Here is a 19819-nt window from a genome sequence, read left to right on the forward strand (position 1 = left end):
TTCATTTTAATTAGGACCACTGACAAGCAAACACATGGATAAATGAACCACAGCTCTTCCCCTCCTCATGTTATAACCCATCTTTAAATCTCTTTTAAGAGACACTCTCTTAAGAAGTTCAGGTTATTTAATCTTCTGCTTTCTCTCTCTGTTAATTTATTTCTTCTTAAACTATCGCAAAGTCAAGTTCTTCAAGTGACCATAACCAGGCGAAGCACCCCTTGCTTATTTTTCTTCTGGCATCCCCAAGAATTCAGTGTTGCAAAGCCTGCTTGTGCAAGGATGTTTCACAAAAGCTAATGCTCACTACGACTTGATGATCCCCTTCTCTAAGTCCTGTGTATGCTTTTTCCCCCCTCTGTGTTACCTAATGTAAGTGTGAGTGCAATATGAAGAAAAACACAGCTAAAGCGGCAAGAGATTTATAACCTCTGTGAAGTTCCCAGTTTACCAAAAAAAATTCTTGATATGCTTATGAATCCCCATACTCTGTACAACCTGCTAACCCAAATCTTTGTGAGACCATTTTGCATTTTACTTAGCAACTTCACCAGGCACAAGGCAAAAATTAATTGGCTTCTACAGTTTTATTCATTTGCTAGTTTGTACATCACGACAGGAAGTTCATTTGCTGAGCTGTGGAGATCTGGTAAATGAAAGACCTGCTTCTTTGCTGCCTTGGTGAAATGCTAGAGCTTTTCCAGCTTGGGATAGTGTAAACAGCTTGACAGCCACCATTTCTGCTGACACTCTGGGAACTGAACAAGTGGCCTCTAGAACTAAACGCAGAAATTGCTACAAGATGAGCTCATGCTCCCCAGGTAGAATTCTAATGAATGCACATTCTCTGAGCATCAGACCTCAATAAAGAGGTATATGACACACTTACCAACAAGATACCAGAAGGAAAAATGGTGAAAGGGAATGGTGACTAACAACATTTTCTTTTACCTTGCCATATTTAGGGGACTAAACTAGTGCTGTGTTGGAGGTGCACAAGTGCTTTCTCTATGTAGAGGAGATGAAGAACAGGTCTAGTGTCATAAAAGAACAAGTAATTAATCGGCTCAGAGTGTTTTATGTAAGCATTAAAGTTTTAAGTGCTTCGTATTTGTAGGGCTTGTTATTCCTGGATATTCCTTCCAAACCTGTTGAGAGACATGAAGCAAATTTCTGGAAAGTTTCCCTAGATTTTCTTAATGTAGAGCAAACCTTGTTGTGTGTCTGCTTGGCTTCAGTATCCCAAAGATCCTGTGCTGTAGCAACATGAAAGGTGACTGGATTCCAACAGCCTCTCGTGTTTGTTTAAGGTTTGGGACTAACACACCCATCTGACTTGACTTAGTTTTTATTCATCTCTCCCTACATGTTACACCCACCTCTTGCATTACACTCCCTGTATAGGCCAATATTGCTTTTTAAATTAACATTTTTTAAGATATATAGAATGTGTTTCCATTTTTCCTTTTCTCCAGTGACACTCATCAGACATAGACTGGCGTGCCTGAATCTCTTGGTGCCAGAAAGTTATGCAAGAAAACCCCAAAATGAGTAAGCCTAAGCCCACCCAAAAAGTGAGGACTGATATTTATCTCCTGCTGGTTTGAGGTGCAGTGAAAACCAGTCCACCAAAATGAATTACAACTTAATTTGGTGGGATAGGATTATCAAAAAGCAAAGACAGAACTGAGGCTGTAGCTCTAAAATGAAGGCTATGGACATGGCTACCAACTACAGAAGCAAGAAAAAGGAATGTGTTTTCCAGGTGAAATGAAGCAGTCAGTGCCTGAAAAGGTGAAGACCTTGGTTCAGTTGCCTGAACAGAGGTATCTGTAGTGATCTGCTGTACTTGACCTCGCCTTCAGCATCTGGTTTCTGTCCCTGCATCTGTCTCTGTACTGTGACCCTACTCCCTGCTGGGATGAAATGTAGCTGTGCGCTATTCTACCTTCCCTCATTTCTATGAAAGGGAAATAAGCACACACAGATCATAAAGCGTGATGGGTGGACCAGGACTTTGGCACCTTGGAGTGTGCTAATCCCAATTTTTGGAATGATCTGGATGATCAGCTTGGTAAATTCCAGGAGAAAGACTTGTTATTTAACTTTCAAAGGTTAATGAATGTCTTTATTGGGGTTGCTTTTGGGTTTATGTTTACACATTATAATTAAGTCTTTTATTATATGATCACAGACTTTCCCTCCTTGCTCACAGGATTTCTGACTCCTTCAGGCAGCTGGATTGATTTAGATATAGAGTTGCTTAGTGAAGATTACTGTTAGTAAAACTAACATTTTGGGGTCTTTTTTGCAGAAACTAAAAAGTGTACAGAATTTGAAACATGGAAAGAAAAGAGAAAATAATTTAATGTTGCAGCTACGGAGAAGCTAGGTTTTGCCCACGTCTATGTCCAGAATTCTGATATGTTGAAGTGTAAGTGACTTTAAACCTTTTTTTTTTTTTTTTTTCCAAGTCTGGATTCTTGCTAAAACCCTAGGATTTACTTTGCAGAAGCAATGAGAGCTCCTAGCAGTTGTTGAAGTTGGGGAGAGATGTTCTTGAAACAGTGCCGAGCAATGACAAAGCTTCTGAAAAATCAAGCTGCAAGAATCAGACCAGTCTCACCTAAATACAAATACCTCAACTAGAGAATCTAGTGGTGTCAGAATCTCTCTTCAGTCAAAGGAGAGAGACACAGACCTCCAAATCAATCTAGCTCAGGCTGTAGAGAGTCATGTATCCCTCAACTCCCTTTTGGAAAGCCTACCAGATTCCTAATTTAGGTAAATCAGTTCAGGGTGGGTTAATTCAGGTCACGGTGCCTCAATCCAGCCTCTATACTCCATGGAAACTTGAGTCTCCTGTTTCCTTTTGCCTTGATTCCCCACTATGTAAGGCTGTATCCTCATTTGTCACAGAAACTATAAAGATATTATCTTTAAGGCTGTTTAAACTGTTGTGATACTGCATATGTTAAGTGAACACTCGCTGCTTCAGAGCAGATTTTGAGTGGTGCACTGCGAAAGAAGCGTGGAAAAACATGTTGTGCATGAAGAAAATAATGGATAGCCGGTTACTTAATTCTTGCCAGTCTCATGTTTATGAGGTTGATCTTTATCCTGAATAAATATCCTCTTTTAAAGTAGCTCACGTGCATGCACATCTCATACATACCCCACCACATCGGTACAGAGAGAACTGATAGATTACCATCTAATGTCTAAGTTCTCCCATTTCTATTATTTAGGAACATATCTGTGTCCCATTCCCTTTGACTCTAAATTGCAGCTGACAGCTGCGTCACAGCTCCCTAATGACAAGCCACGAGGAATTCCTCACTCAGTGATCCATATATTTCCATTCTAGCTGAGCCAGAAAGACTCAACAGACCTTCAAAATTAGTACCAATAATCACACTTTCCTAAAGTGTTTTCTCCCATTGATCAGCATATGCATCCCTTTCCCTGGGAGAGTGTTTGGCTGTCTACTTCTGTTTGTATAATATCTCTGAAGGAAGGTTTATTTTGTTCTTGATGATGGCATTATCTCTTGACTGTTGTCAATGGGTCTCTGTTAAAGGGACATTGTTTCTGTAGAGCTGAAAGAGGGTGATGGTTCTCACCCTGGAAAAAGTCCCACTAAGCAAATGATTATATTCTTAAAAGAGCTTTCAGGAGCTTGCTGTGTAATGGATTACTCAGCATTTTAAACAGAATCCTTTTCATAAGACAGAAAGCTCCAATAAATTCAGCTGCTGCCTCTTCCTTGTAAGTTTATGCTAAACCAAACTCTCACTGCACACACCAGAATTCCTGGGGACTGCCTCATGCAGGGGTTCAGACACTGCTTTGGGAGATAAAGTTCCTGAAGCCATAGTCCCTGATACAATCAAGCCTTTTCACATTAGTTAGCTGGTACAGAAGAGCTGAGTCTTGGCTGTACTAATACATCCAAGAATAGCTTGCAGAGGATGGGAGGAGTGTAAAGCTGGCAAAAATGCCTTTTATGCCAGTCATCCTCTATTGCTGTGTTAGCAAGGGACATGTCAGCAGAAATGCTAAGCACCAGAGACTTGCTCGTGGCTGTGTCTCAGTGAACCTCTATCATTCTACAGCAAATGAGAAATGTTACAGCACGTCTGGGATTCATGGATGTGCTAGCACAGTTTCAGGAATAATTAGATCCACCATTTTTGTCACATCATCCTACTTGCATCTGGTGGTATATGCAGAATATATAGCTGTTTGAGAGAAGTAAGATCCTAAATTTTAGTATCAGGGAGTCAACATATTAGCTGGACAATCTTGGTCAAGTCATTTCAACTCCTCAGTGCCTCCCCCCCGCCCGTGGTAATAACACTTGCTTGTCTTCCTTTCTTCTGGGATGATTTGGCCAGTTTTGCCCAGACTGGAAAGAAGTCGTTGAAGTGCTCTGATTTCCATGTCAACAGGCTTGGGGTGACCCTGCCTGCCAGGCAGAATAATTGCATTTCTCAAGCACTTTTTGAGAACTTGGAAACTCATCGCTATCATCCTCGTAAGACTCAGTCCCTTTCTCAACACAGCCAGCACTCCAGGAAAGATGACCGTGCCTGCTTACATGGTCCTGCTTCGCCACGTCTGTGCTGATGAAAAGTTGTTTTCCCTCATTTAATTATCTCAGACTGGCAATCATGGTTAGTGCAGGTAATCAAGGCCTTATTCAAAGCCTGATGAAGTCATACTGGTTGTGAGTATGAGAGTTAATAAAACAGTGGTAAGGAACTGCTTCTGTGTGCTGAAACCCAATTGTCTGTACTCCTAGAAAAGACCCTGGTGTGATTTTGGCTACCACTCTCCAAAACAATCCCTGGCCACGGTTCAGAAGGTGTGAAGAGCCAGGGACAGTTTCCAGTCAGCAGTTTGTATGCAGCTGCAAGGCTTTAGAACTGAAGACACTGCCGTGTCGTCATGGTCATGTCATGGTTTACACTGGTAATTACACTAATGTAGGTATTCGGGGGGCAAAAAAAAGAAAAAGAAATAAAAAGCAAAACCAAAACCAAGTGTGTTGGGTTTGCATGGCAAGGTTTTGGTAGCGGGGGGGGCTACAGGGGTGGCTTCTGTGAGAAGCAGCTAGAAGCTTCCCCTGTGTCTGATAGAGCCAATGCCAGCCCACTCTAAGATGGGCCCGCCGCTGGCCAAGGCCAAGCCAATCAGCGCCTCTGTGATAACATATTTAAGAAGAAGAAAAACACTTAGAGAGCGAGAGCTTTTGCAGCCGGAGAGAGGAGTGAGAAGATGTAAGAAACTCTGCAGACTCCAAGGTCAGTGCAGATGGAGGGGGAGGAGGAGCTCCAGGCGCCGGAGCAGAGATCCCCCTGCAGCCCGTGGTGAAGGCCATGGTGAAGCAGGCTGTCCCCCTGCAGCCCATGGAGGAAGGATGAGGGGGTGTAGAGATTCCACCTGCAGCCCGTGGAGGACCCCACGCCGGAGCAGGTGGAGGCACCTGAAGGAGGCTGTGGCCCGTGGGAAGCCCACGTTGGAGCAAGTTCCAGGCCGGACCGGTGGACCCGTGGAGAGAGGAGCCCACGCCAGGGCAGGTTTGCTGGCAGGACTTGTGACCCTGTGGGGGATCCCACGCTGGAGCAGTTTGCTCCTGAAGGTCTGCACCCCGTGAGAGGGACTCCATGCTGGAGCAGGGGAATGATGAGAGGAGTCCTCCCCCTGAGGATGAAGAAGCGGCAGAAACACCGTGAGATGAACTGACCGTAACCCCCACTCCCCATCCCCCTGTGCCGCTGACAGGGGGGAAGGTTGAAGCCGGGAGTGAAGTTGAGCCCGGGAAGATGGGAGGGGTGGGGGGGAGGTGTTTTAAGAGTTGATTTTATTTTCTCATTCCTCTACTCTGTTTTGCCTAGTAATAAATTAGATGAATTCCCTCTCTCAGTTCGGTCTGTTTTGCTCATGACAACAATTAGTGAGTGATCTCTCCCTGTCCTTATCTCGACCTGCAAGCATTTCGTTATACTTTTTCTCCCCTGTTTAGTAAATGAGGGGAGTGATAGAACGGCTCTGGTGGGCACCTGGCCTCCAGCCAGGGTCAACCCACCACACCAAGACAAAACCCCCTCGTGTTTTGCTGTTATAAGGCTCCAGATTAGCTAAACTCACTTCTGACTTAGTGAGAAGGGGCTTTGCAGATTTCATTGAAAAACAGCTAAATAGCAGCCCAGGTTGCAATAATTGTGGTTTTGTCTGTTGTGTTTCTCCTCCTTTTGAGGACTCCCTCTCATAGGGCTGGTCAAAAACTCTTCCTGCTGAAACATTTTCCTGACAGGAAGTGTGGGTTTTATCTAAACTGACAGCCTTTCCATAGAAAATATCATTAATGATGAAACGTTTCAATTTTCCAATGGGAATTTTTTTGACTTCTCAACTCTTTCAATTCAGCCAGGGATTTAAACACTGTTCTGGGGATGAGATTTCTATAGGGTAGAGATTACCCTCCTGTCATTTATTTTTACAGCACCCCAACAAGTCTCTGATGAGAAATTCTCAACCACAACACAATGTGGACAATAAGTGTAAACAGCTGATTACATTTCTCTGCAATGAGCCCCAAGGAGACAAAAGCTTTAAAGGTGGATTATCCAAAGAATAAGATTTAGACCTGTACTAAAATTCCAAATTTAGGACTCTTTTGCCCATACCTCTTAAAGTGGGATACTTCTCATCCTAAACCAGACTTTTTTAAACTAACTAAGCTGAGGTGCTTACTCTCTCTAAAGACAATAAAGACAATCTGTGCCCAAGTTAGACTTAGAGGTCTGCATTTGAAGCACTTGAAGTTAGCAGCAATGAAATCTTGTCTTCAGTTCCTTTGGAACATTTCAAACTAAGATCAGATTTTAAATTAATCAGTCCTAACGACTAAAGCCTTGGAGCTGATCACACACAAAGAGGATCAGCAGATTCCCAGACATAAATTTCCGTGACCACCTTGTTTTGCTTCATTTCTTTTCACGTAGCTGTGATTTACATGGCATTTCTCACTACCTCAACCAGAGAGTGAATATATTGTATGCTCCCCTGTGTTTTGTAAAGGTTAGGAGATGAGGGTAGTCTTAGCATTAAATCCAGATGTTGTTCTATGTGTTTTTAGTTTGCAGCTTCTCCAGTTTGATCCTTGATGCAGCAATCAAGATGGTCAGAGTCACAGTAGAACATTTAAAGCCTCTCTCCGGTTAATGACTTGTTTAATTCACTCTGGTTTAAAGCATCTAAGTGTAGACAGGGTTTTACAGTATCCCACCCATGTTGGCATATTCTTCCCATGGCAGTTAAAGAGCTGTACATGAAGCCAGGCTTTCTTTAAACATCATCTATAATTATTTTGTATGAGTTCTCTGTTGCCTGAAAAATCCTCTCTCATTCTTCCATTATTTTTTTACACACTCTCCTCTTTTCCTGACATATTGTGTGTAATGGATGCAGCCCAGACCAGAACAGGAAGCCTCTTTTGCATGTCTCCAGCCAGGCTCAGCATACCCCCCATCGGATTGCAAGAGGTTGGATCCCCCACGCGGGTGTATTAATAATGTTATGAAGGGAAAGCTCTATATTGCTCTGACATACAATACAAAGGAACCTTGGCACATCAGGAAGTGGAAAGGCAGTTTTGGCACCAGCCTTGGTAAAAGCATGTCACATTGCTGTCTGTAGCTCAGCCTCATACCCAGACGGTGAAGACCTGAAATCATATCTGTATTTGTCTGGCTAGAGCTTCAGGCAGGCAGTGTATTTCATGTGGATGAAATTAGAGGCATGGATAACAAGCAACTGCTTAGGACGTGCTCACCTAGATTTTTCTGTCATTTGCAAAGGCTTATTGCATCAACTCTGCCGATTTCAAAGAACAGACTGGCAGCTTACAGCAATCCAATAGAAATGAGGTTAAGAATTTTGAACTGGATGCTCAGAATTTTAGAAACGCAAAGCTGTCAGTATTAGATGCTTGCCATCCCATGACTTCCCCTTTTTCTAAAGCATTTCATGTTCATTAGTGACCACTGAAACAAGGTAGGCTGACAGCATTGTTTTTGGACAAAAGGAACATTTTTAAAGTGTTTGTGAGCCTAAAGATGGGAACTTGGGATGGCTATACCAAAGGCTGTGCATATAAGCCTCATTGAAAATTTTGAAGAGTTAGGAACTATGGGAATAAGGCAAGGCAGTAATTTTTTTCAAAGGTAAAACTGGATTTTGTTTAAATAACACTCATTGGCAGAATTGTTTAATGGAAGTCATGTGTTTACCTATGTGTGCTTGTCCATATGTATGAGTCTATCTGTATGCCATCCTCCACCCAATGAATCTTTTCATACTGCTGTCAGTGTTCAGAATTTCGATTTGACTAACTGGCATCCTTATTACCTACATTTAGTTGAGAAAAATACTAGTGAGGTAGTAAAAATGAGTGACAAGCTGCTAACCACTCACCATGGCCTGGAAGACTGTTGGTGGTTTATAGATGGCAAGTTAGTTTTCTTTAATCTAAGGTATAATTATCCATACAAAAACTAGCTTTCAAAGCTCAAGAATGGACTTTCTTTCACACTGACATAAAAAGGTTTTGGGGGAAATAATACTTCATAGTAAAATTTCTGTTTGAAGAAACTTCTTTATTTTTAAGTGTTTGGTTTGGGTTTTCTGTTGTTTTTTTGTTTGTTTGTTTTGTTTTTAATAAGGAACCTTTATAAGAAGCAAATGTTTGTAATTAAACTAAAAACTTCTGTCTCATTTCAGCATGTTGACTAGAAAGGCAAATTTTCAGATTTCCCACCATAAATATTTGGTGAGAAGCCATTGCTTTTCCAGCTGAGAAGTCAAAGACTGCACCCTTATTCTAACGAAGCTATTTCATTTTCAGTGGGATGATATTATACTAAGTCACCGCACTGCCAGGATCCAGCAATCATGTGAATTAGCAAGTGGACAGAACCATGCAGCTTCAGTACTCCAGTACTCTTATTTGACCTGGACCACATGCTACAAACCAGTGGTCTATATGGAAATAGATAACTACAGTCCTCTTAGCTGCTTCCGTATGTCTCTACCTGTTTAAGGAAACTGATGTCTCAGCTGATATCTTACTTGAACATGTGGATAGCTCATGATATCTTTGTAAGGCAGAGCTCAGCGTAGTATTCTGTGCCTTGAAGAGCAGAGCAAGCATAGGCATAATGGTGAAAGATTCGGAATTTCTGGGGATGGGATTTATGTAATTGTCTGGCATTTGATATTTTTGAATACACCACCCAAATATGTCACCTCTGAATTGATGTTTTGAGAAGTCCTTCAACTAAAACTGTGGTGAAACAGATAGCAGCAGGATAACACTGATTTCTTTTTCTTTCTCTTTCAACACAGTGGATTGTGCATTAGAAACTAAGAAGTTCCTCTGGCCCAAGCAGCAACACTTCCGTGAAGCCTTCCTTCCCGTCAGAGCCACTTCATCCACAGGAGCAGCAGAGTGATGAAAACTGCCCCTGCCTGAAGGGTAGAAACCAGCAGAATTTATAACCCATCATAAATAAAGCCCAGTTCATTTTACTGTCTTACATGTGTTTTTCATTGCAGAAGATTCATCGAATGGCACATTTCATGGTGTAGTTTCCCAGTCCAAGGGAAACCACGTTTAATGTAGTGTGTTAAATAAAGTGTTTCTCTGACTCAGATTTCTCTTTCTTTCCAGTCCATGCCAGTTGGCATGGGCTGGGTACTAGAAGTCAGATGGGCAAAACCTGTTCACGTTGTAATACAAACTTTTCTTAAGAGCTACAAAGCTGTCAAGCCCCAAAATGAATCACAGAATCATGGAATCATAGAATGGTTTGGGTTGGAAGGCACCTTAAAGATCATCTAGTTCCACCCCCTCTACCATGGGCAGGGACACCCTCCACTAGCCCAGGCTGCCCAAAGCCCCATCCAACCTGGCCTTGAACACTTCCAGGGATGGGGTCTCCACAGCCTCTCTGGGCAACCTGTTCCAGTGCCTCACCACTCTAACAGTAAAGAATTTCTTTCTAGCATCTAATCTAAATCGACCCTCCTTCAGCTTAAACCCATTACCCCTTGTCCTGTCACTACACTCCCTGACAAACAGTCCCTCACCAGCTTTCCTGTAGGCCCCTTCAGGTACTGGTAAGCTGCAATTAGATCTCCCCTGAGCCGCCTTTTCTCCTGGCTGAACAACCCCAACTCTCTCAGCCTGTCCTCATAGGAGAGGTGCTCCAGCCCTCTGATCAGCTTCATGGCCTCCTCTGGACTCGCTCCAACAGCTCCATGTCTCTCCTGTACTGGGGCCCCCAGAGCTGGATGCAGTACTCCAGGTGGGGTCTCACCAGAGTGGAGTAGAGGGGCAGGATCACCTCCGTCGACCTGCTGGTCACACCTTTTTTGATGCAGCCCAGGACACGGGTGGCTTTCTGGGCTGCATGCACACGCTGCCAGCTCATGTTGAGCTTCTCATCAATCAATACCCCCAAGTCCTTCTCCTTGGGGCTGCTTTCAATCCATTCCTCGCCCAGCCTATAATCGTGCTTGGGATTGCGCCGACCCACATGAAGGGCCTTGCACTTGGCCTTGTTGAACTCCATGTGGTTCGCACAGGTCCACCTCTCCAGCCTGTCAAGGTCCTTCTGGATGGCATCCCTTCCTTCCAGCGTGTCGACCACACCACACAGCTTGGTGTCATCGGCAAACTTGCTGAGGGTGCACTCGATCCCACTGTCCATGTCGCTGACAAAGATGTTGAACAGTGCCGGTCCCAGTACCGACCCCTGAGGAACGCCACTCGTCACCATTCTCCACTTGGACATTGAACCGTTGACCACAACTCTTTGAGTGTGACCATCCAGCCAATTCCTTATCCACCGAGTGGTCCATCCATCGAATCCATGTCTCTCCAATTTAGAGACAAGGATGTTGTGCGGAACGGTGTCAAATGCCTTGCACAAATCCAGGTAGATGACGTCAGCTGCCCTTCCCTTATCCACCAATGCTGTCACCCCATCATAGAAGGCCACCTTAGTGAAGCCATGTTGGCTGTCACCAATCACCTCCTTATTTTCCATGTGCCTGAGCATAGTCTCCAGGAGGGTCTGCTTCATAATCTTGCCAGGCACAGAGGTGACTGACCGGCCTGTAGTTCCCTGGGTCTTCCTTGTTACCCTTCTTAAAAATGGGGGTTATGTTCCCCCTCTTGCAGTCGGCGGGAACTTCGTCGGACTGCCAGGACTTCTCAAATATGATGGTAAGTGGCCTGGCCACTTCATCCGCCAGTTCCCTCAAGACCCGCAGATGCAACTCATCAGGTCCCATGGACTTGTGCACCTTCAGGTTCCTTAGCTATTCTTGAACCTGATCTTCTCCTACAGTGGGCGGTTCTGCATTCTCCCAGTCCCTGCCTTCTGTGACCTGGGCAGTGTGGCTCAAGCATTTGCCAGTGAAGACTGAGGCAAAGAAGTCATTGAGTACCTCAGCCTTCTCCATATCATGGATAACCAGGTCACCCATTTCATTCCAGAGGGGACCCACATTTTCCCTCGTCCTCCTTTTATCACTGGCATACATATAGAAGCTTTTCTTGTTGTCCTTGACATCCCTGGCCAGACTAATTTCTATCAGGGCTTTGGCTTTCCTAACCTGCTCCCTGGCTGCTCAGACAGTTTCTCTGTATTCTTCCCAGGCTACCTGCCCTTGCTTCCACCCTCTGTAGGCTTCCTTTTTTTGTTTGAGTTTGCCCAGGACCTCCTTGTTCATCCACAGGGGCCTCTTGGTGTTTTTGCTTGACTTCGTCTTTGTTGGGATGCAACAGAACCTTCTTCAAGATCTAGACTGTGGGGTTAATTTTCCCTTTCTTTAAAGGAGAGCAATCAAGTTTTAATTATTTTTTCCCTGTCTTTACCCCACTTTTTCTCCTTTTATTTAAATGCCTTTTGACTCTAATAAGAATCATAGAATGGTTTGGGTTGGAAGGGACACTTCAAGATCATCTAGTCCAACCCCCTGCAATGAGCAGGGACCATCTTTCACTTGATCGAGTTGCTCAAAGCCCCATCCAACCTGACCTTGAACACTTTCAATGATGGGGCATCCACAACTTCTCTGGACAACAATTCCAATCTTCCAATCCTGGAAAATTAGTAGATTACTAGATTATTAATACATTCCAGTCACATAAGCTTATCATGACTTTAAACTAGGTGGAAACATTATGCTAAAAGCAAGTAAGGCTTGAGTCCAGAATTTGTGGTTTTATCTCTGGGCACAGATCACAGTCATAAATGGTGAGGGAAGGGGAAAGAAAAAAAAAGACAAAATGTTCATGGAGCTCATCAAGATATTCCTCTAAATATTTTTATTTAAATACTCTTGGACTTGCAAAGAAACAATATTTATTATTTTTTTTTTAAAGAGAGACCAGCTCTGAATATTTTCAAAGTTGTTTTCTTGCCCTAATGAAAATAAGACCCAGTGATTAAACTTGTTCGCTGACATATTTGCTGTCACAGAAGCACAGAAGCTATCACTGTAAATAGGCAAGACAGATGAAAGAAGTACAATTATCCCCATTTAATAACTTCATTTTAGGAAAATTAGCATCTTGTCCATTGTCACAGGTACTGTGAGCCTGGACCAGGCACTCAAGCCTAACCTAATCTGTCTGGGGACTTATCTATTATTAAAATAATTTCTTTCCAGATTAAAAAACATATTTCTGGGAGTAATTTAAAACATCACCTGCAGTATTTCTCCCAGAATTATGTCCAGATTTGTCATGCCAGTTCTATGCAATAAAACAAAACACAAAGCACATATCTACGTGCAACAGCCATTGTGTATTTTATTTCTTCACAGCTCACACACATGAACATGCACACACAGTCATTCCTATGAAAGGGGAAGATAAGGAAGACAACATGCTGGGAAGACAACCATGAACCACTGGTTTGGAGCTAGCAGCTAAGAAATGAGGGAAGCAGTTCTAAACTTTAGTTAGTTTTGCAGTTTTAAAGTAGTTGTGATTATAAAAGTTTAAACGGTTTTGTAATTTTAAATATCCATTATCAGCATTTATTATTAAATTGTAAGTTATTCACTGTAGGACTCTTTCTTTCATGATGTTTTTACAACACCTATCTGAAGGAGACCCTACTCCTGCTTAAGGCCTTTAGGTCCAATTGCAGTACAAATAATGAGTTGTTTGAACAATGCCGTTTGGCTTTTTCCACGAGGAATAGCTACCTGTGATAAATCCCTTTGCAGTGTCAATCCTAGGCTCTTCTGAGTGAGAAATGACAGCAAACTGTGTCCCATAAAGCAAGGTGGTGGTTGGTTTCCCCAGCCAAAGTGGCCTCATGATAACAAAATAAGCACGGAGGTGTTATTGTATGAGTGCTCAAGGCTTGTGTGTGGCCATGGCCACCTTGGTAAGACTTTCCACTGAGTCTGACACTGGGGGGTGTGTGGTTTGCTTGAATAATGGAGTGTTGGTGGAGTGAGGTGGCGATTAACTAATCTTGGGTGTGTCTTCAAAGGGAATGACTGTTCAAAGGAGAGACGAGCAGGGAGAGGGGGACGGGAGCCGAGAAAAGAAGAGCAGAAAGGAAGGAGTTTCTGAAAGAGACAAGACTAAATTATCAGAATGTTCCCATCTGGCCTCAAAATGGCATCTCTCTGGGGCAGGCAGAAGCACAGTGAAAGGCTATTTAAAGCCGTTTAGCTGATACTGTCACACCTCCTGGGATTTATTCAGTACTTCTCCCTTTATATCTTTGTTTAGTGGATAAACCGTTGGTCTACGGTGCAGTGATCTAACTGGAAACCCTTGACATTAGTTGTCGTTAAGACAGCACGGAGTATTCTGAGAAGAGCTGCTGGAAAAAGGAAAACAGCTTTCTCAGGGAAAAACATAAAAATAAAGAACCCATCAGTGTTTCTTTTCCTTAAATGTACCTTTCTGAAAACATTTTCTGCTGAAAAATTGAAGCTCCAGCCTATATTTACTTTTCTGTCTTCTTAGTTCAGTCAGTTAACATCATCCTGTTTCAGTGAAAAATACTGGGTGTTTGTGTGTGTATGTGTGGGGTTTTTGTGGTTGGTTTTTTTGCTTGGGTTTTGGTTTTGGGGGTTTTTTGGTTGTTTGTTTTTTGTGGGTTTTTTTTTTTATTTTTACCAAAATCTTAAGATCATAGAATAATTCAGATTAGAAGAGATCAGAAAGGCATCTAGTCAAAACTCTAGCTTTTCTGACAGAACTGAAGTATTTTATTTTTATTTAAAATAGAGAAACATCTATTTTTCATTATTTTTTTTTCCTTCTAGATTGAAAAGTAATTTTTCATCAAAGAACTATTCAGCTACTATTTTACATGAAAAATAGTTATCTTTGAATTCAGGTCTTCCATGCTTTTTCAACTAAATATTGCTTAATCAGCTGACTTTAGGTCTCTTACTGCATGATTTCATAGATCTTTTAATGCTGTTCCTAGAGTTTAGGTCAAGTAGTGCATTATTTAAGTTGCATACATTTAGGTATTAGCAAGTAGGAGTCAATGCATACTGCATGTCCAGATTTTTCTTTATAACTAGTGGAGATAAAGAGTAGGAGTCAGTTACCTAAATATGGGTAGCCTTATCTGATGTCTTGTAGAGATTCAAGGTAACTCGGTCCATCACATTTCCTCTGAGCAGACAGGTATGACATGGGACATAGGAAAGACCCAGTCCTATAAAGAGGCAAGTAAAGGCCAAATAATGTACCCTGAAGTGCCTAAAAAGGCAGAGTTTAGGAAAGTTAATCCTCTGTTTTCTTCCTTTCTCCCTTTCTCCTTCCCACCAACAGAGAGAGAAGTGTTGGGTTTGCGTGGCAAGGTTTTGGTAGCGGGGAGGCTACAGGGGTGGCTTCTGTGAGAAGCTGCTAGAAGCTCCCCCTGTGTCTGACAGAGCCAATGCCAGCCGGCTCTAAGACGGGCCCGCCGCTGGCCAAGGCCAAGCCAATCAGCGCCTCTGTGATAACATATTTAAGAAGAAGAAAAACACTTAGAGAGCGAGCTTTTGCAGCCAGAGAGAGGAGTGAGAAGATGTAAGAAACTCTGCAGACTCCAAGGTCAGTGCAGATGGAGGGGGAGGAGGAGCTCCAGGCACCGGAGCAGAGATCCCCCTGCAACCCGTGGTGAAGGCCATGGTGAAGCAGGCTGTCCCCCTGCAGCCCATGGAGGAAGGATGAGGGGGTGTAGAGATTCCACCTGCAGCCCATGGAGGACCCCACGCCGGAGCAGGTGGAGGCACCTGAAGGAGGCTGTGGCCCGTGGGAAGCCCATGCTGGAGCAAGTTCCAGGCCGGACCTGTGGACCCGTGGAGAGGGGAGCCCACGCCAGGGCAGGTTTGCTGGCAGGACTTGTGACCCTGTGGGGGATCCCACGCTGGAGCAGTTTGCTCCTGAAGGTCTGCACCCCGTGAGAGGGACTCCATGCTGGAGCAGGGGAACGATGAGAGGAGTCCTCCCCCTGAGGATGAAGAAGCGGCAGAAACACCGTGAGATGAACTGACCGTAACCCCCATTCCCCGTCCCCCTGTGCCGCTGAGGTGGGGGGAAGGTTGAAGCCGGGAGTGAAGTTGAGCCCGGGAAGATGGCAGGGGTGGGGGGAAGTGTTTTAAGAGTTGATTTTATTTTCTCATTCCTCTACTCTGTTTTGCCTAGTAATAAATTAGATGAATTCCCTCTCTCAGTTCGGTCTGTTTTGCTCATGACAACAATTAGTGAGTGATCTCTCCCTGTCCTTATCTCGACCTGCAAGCATTTCGTTATGCCTTTTCTCCCCTGTTTAGTGAATGAGGGGAGTGAGAGAGTGGCTCTGGTGGGCACCTGGCCTTCAGCCAGGGTCAACCCACCACAAGAGACTAAAGAACAGCTTTGCTGCCCAAATATTGCTGTTTCCTTTAAGTTGAATTTCATCCTCGTCTTTCAAAACTGAGAGAAACAAGTCCTTTGTCTCAGGCTAAAGAAAAAGATCTTCATTATTTACTTTGGCATAAAGTTTGGGTCTCAGATTCTATATCTTAATTTCATACAGGATAAATGGCTATAAACTGCAATCTGTAGTCATTGGGAATGGAGAAAGACATTTTCCTAAACTTTTCTTGGTGGAAAAACAAGAGACAACTTCTTCAAGACAGAAGTGACACTTGCTTTCTTCCCATCTTCAAGAACCTCTCCTGGTTGCCAGAAACTTTCAAAGATAATTAAGAGCTGCCTTGCAATGAAACCAGCCAGCTTCTTTAGCACTCATGGGCGAATCCCATATGGTCCCATAGACCCTTGTGGTAGAAGCCATGGTGTAGAAGATGATCATGGTGCATGCCCAGATAGAATCATAGAATCATAGAATATCCTGAGTTGGAAGGGACCCATAAGGATCATCGAGTCCAACTCCTGGCTCCACACAGGACCAGCCGAATCAGAGCACATGACTGAGAGCGTTGTCCAGACGCTTCTTGAACTCAGTCAAGCTCGGTGCCGTGATCACTTCCCTGGGGAGCCTGTTCCAGTGCCCAGCCACCCTCTCAGTGAAGAACCTGTTCCTGATATCCAACCTAAACCTCCCCTGTCGCAGCTTCATGCCATTCCCTCAGGTTCTATCACTGGTCACCAGAGGGAGGAGATCAGTGCCTGCCCCCTCGCTCCCCCTCGTGAGGAAGCTGTAGGCCGCGATGAGGTCTCCCCTCAGTCTCCTCTTCTCTAGGCTGAACAAACCAAGGGACTTCAGCCTCTCCTCATATGTCTTCCCCTCTAGACCCTTCACCATCTTTGTTGCCCTCCTTTGGACACTCTCCAATAGTTTTATGTCCTTTTTGTACTGTGGCGCCCAAAACTGCACGCAGTACTCGAGGTAAGGCCACACCAGCGCCGTGCAGAGTGGGACAATCACTTCCCTAGACCGGCTAGCAATAGATCTTTGCTTGCAATAATTTTAGGGCATTGTCAGGCCTAACATCCAGACTCAAGAGCATAGAGATGTTCCCAGATCCATCAGTTTACACCTAGCCATTATCACCCATTAGTTAATTATTTAGCCTTCCTTGTTAGTATAAAAGAAGCACGATCCTAGACTGGCCAGAAGATGTGACAAGATATTCATAGTTTCCTAGGTCTGGTTGCTTAGGCTAAACTGCCACTGTCTTTCTTCTTTTTCCTTGATAAAAAGAAGAAATTCATCTTAGCATCATCGATGCAGTTACCTCCACATGTCCCTGTAAAGAAGGATTTGCTCAGCCACACCCAAGATGAACTTAATAGTATGACTTCTAACTGTTTTCCCATGACTAGCTCAAGTCTTAATTAACATAGCCAGCACCTGGGACACCTGGTGTATTTCGTAGATATTGTAGATATGTACTCTCAAAGTGCTTATTTATTGCCATGGCCCCAGGTAGGTCAGATACTAATATTTACATTTGATGAGATGAACCCCACCTACTATGTTTATGTATAACCATGGGTCAGTAGATGGTGTTCACTTTCACTCCTTAGCATAGCAGCTGTGAGATAACAACGTCCTTGAGTAACAGTCTGAATGCCTCAAGCACATAAAATGCTCTTCACTCCTACTATGTTATTTAATAGGAAGAGAAAAAGTTAATCATAATTAAACTGTATGGTCTGTCATGAACAAACTTTTTAAAATTTCTAGAACTGGCTGAACAGCAACAACAAAACCCTCAACTTAGAGGAGGACACAGCATATACCTTCAGCAAATATGCACATGACACTAAGTCAGGATGAGTGGTTGATACACTGAATGGTTGAGGTCCAGTCCATGCAGACCTTGAGAAATGTGAGGACTATACCTGCAGAAACCTCATGAAGCTTAATAAAGGATCAAAGCAAAGTATTGGACCGAGGCAGAATAACCCCATGCATCAACAAAAGCTGGGAACTGACTGACCAAGTAGAGGTCCTGCTGAACAGGACCTAGAGGTCCCAGTGAATGCAAAGCTGAGAATGAACCCATTTCATTGTGAATAAGACAAACTGCATATTGAGCCAGATTAGGAGTCTGATCAGCAAACTGAGGGAAGTTATCTCTTTATTTGGTGCTGGTGAGACTAAGAGTTTCATTACAAAGAAAACAGATCAAAACATTTCTTGTTGGGTTTAGATGGAAAAACAAGGGACAGGCACTACAAAGAGTAACCTGAGCCATTCAGTTTGGACATAAGGGGAAACTTTTTCTTTAGGAGAGTAGTTCAGCACTGGAAAAGGTGACTTGGAGAATTTGTGGAATCTCCATTCTCAGAGATTTTCCAGACTTGGACAGACAAAATTAAAGCCTGACCTGATCTAGCACTGGTTATCACTTGATTGCTCCAAGGAGTTGAAGAAGTTTGGCCTAGAGACCTCCAGTTGTACCTTCCAACCAACATTTCTACAATTCCGTAATTCAGGAGACACAGGGCAAGTCCATTCAATTTGCAGAGTCATGAAGAAATGGTTCTGGGAGTTTTGGAAAAGGTGAGAGACCTGGGTTCTCACTCTTCTCTTTGGTTATCTAATTTCCATAGGTTCTTGAAAATCCCATCCACTGAGCCTGCAGAATTATAGTGAGATTTTCCAACTAATCTTAGTAGACTATGTGCCTAAACCCCACCTATATCCAACATCTATTTCCTTTGAAAATCCCAGCTGACATCCATGGCTACATATATATAGTCTACTGTCAATCAACCGCTTATAAAATATTAGCATGAAAATAAAAAGCAAGCTTTGCAGGATGACATGTGGTTTCTTTAGTTCAAAAAAGATCCAGAACGGAGACTTCTTGGAGAACCAGTGTTTGAGAATAAATCAGGGAGAACGGACTCCATAGGAAAACTATATCTACAGTCTCTGGAGAAGAAGAGAAGAAAAAAAATATCACCAAGCTGTAACTCAGCAGTCTTTGCCTTGCTTGACATTATACCTGTCACGAGAAAGTAAAGTTGGTTCTTCAGGAACTATTAAATGTTTCTTTCTCTCTCTCTCTCTCTCTTTAAAAAAAAGGTCTTCTTTTTCTCTTTTCCTCTCTGTCTTTCTCTTGTTTCCTTGCTTTCTCTCTTTCTCTCATGCTCTCTTTCACAGGTCTTACATCACAAAGTCTGATCACCTGCCTGCAGCTGTTTCTCCCAAGAGTCAACAACAAGATCTGTTTCAGGACCACTGTTATTTACATGACCATCAGCCATGCAAGAAGCAAGAAGAGCACACAAGATGCTATTCACGAGATGAGGAGTCCAATATTTGAAATAGCTAACTGCAGAGAGAGGGCAGGTGTCCCTTCAGCTCTGACACCTGGTCTGACCACATCAGTAATTAATCATTGGAAGGTGAAATTGAAGGCAATTAATGCCCTCCCAGCTCATCATTATTGCACGTGGAAATTTGTGATACTGGGTTGGATCCTGAAGAAGACAGCATGCCAGCTGTTTAGAAAGTAAATACCAAAACCTGTTTGACATTTCTACAAAAACATGTAAAAGTAGCAAAGGAGTAAATATCACACTGAGACATGAGCCCCTGCGATGAATTTGTTTATTACAGAACAGCCATTTTCCCTGCAGGGCTGAGCATAGGGTCAGCCTTCCCATAATAAGCACTTACTGTTTCCAGGACTTGAAAATTCAGTTGTTAAAATCTGTATGATGGGCTTGCAACATTTAAGGAAAAAAAAAAAAAAAAAAAAAAGAAGAAGGAAACCGAAAGATTCAATTGATTTGACATTAAGACTGCTTGTC

Source organism: Grus americana, chromosome 2 (assembly GCF_028858705.1).
Source record: "Grus americana isolate bGruAme1 chromosome 2, bGruAme1.mat, whole genome shotgun sequence".
In the NCBI taxonomy this organism is placed as follows: domain Eukaryota; kingdom Metazoa; phylum Chordata; class Aves; order Gruiformes; family Gruidae; genus Grus; species Grus americana.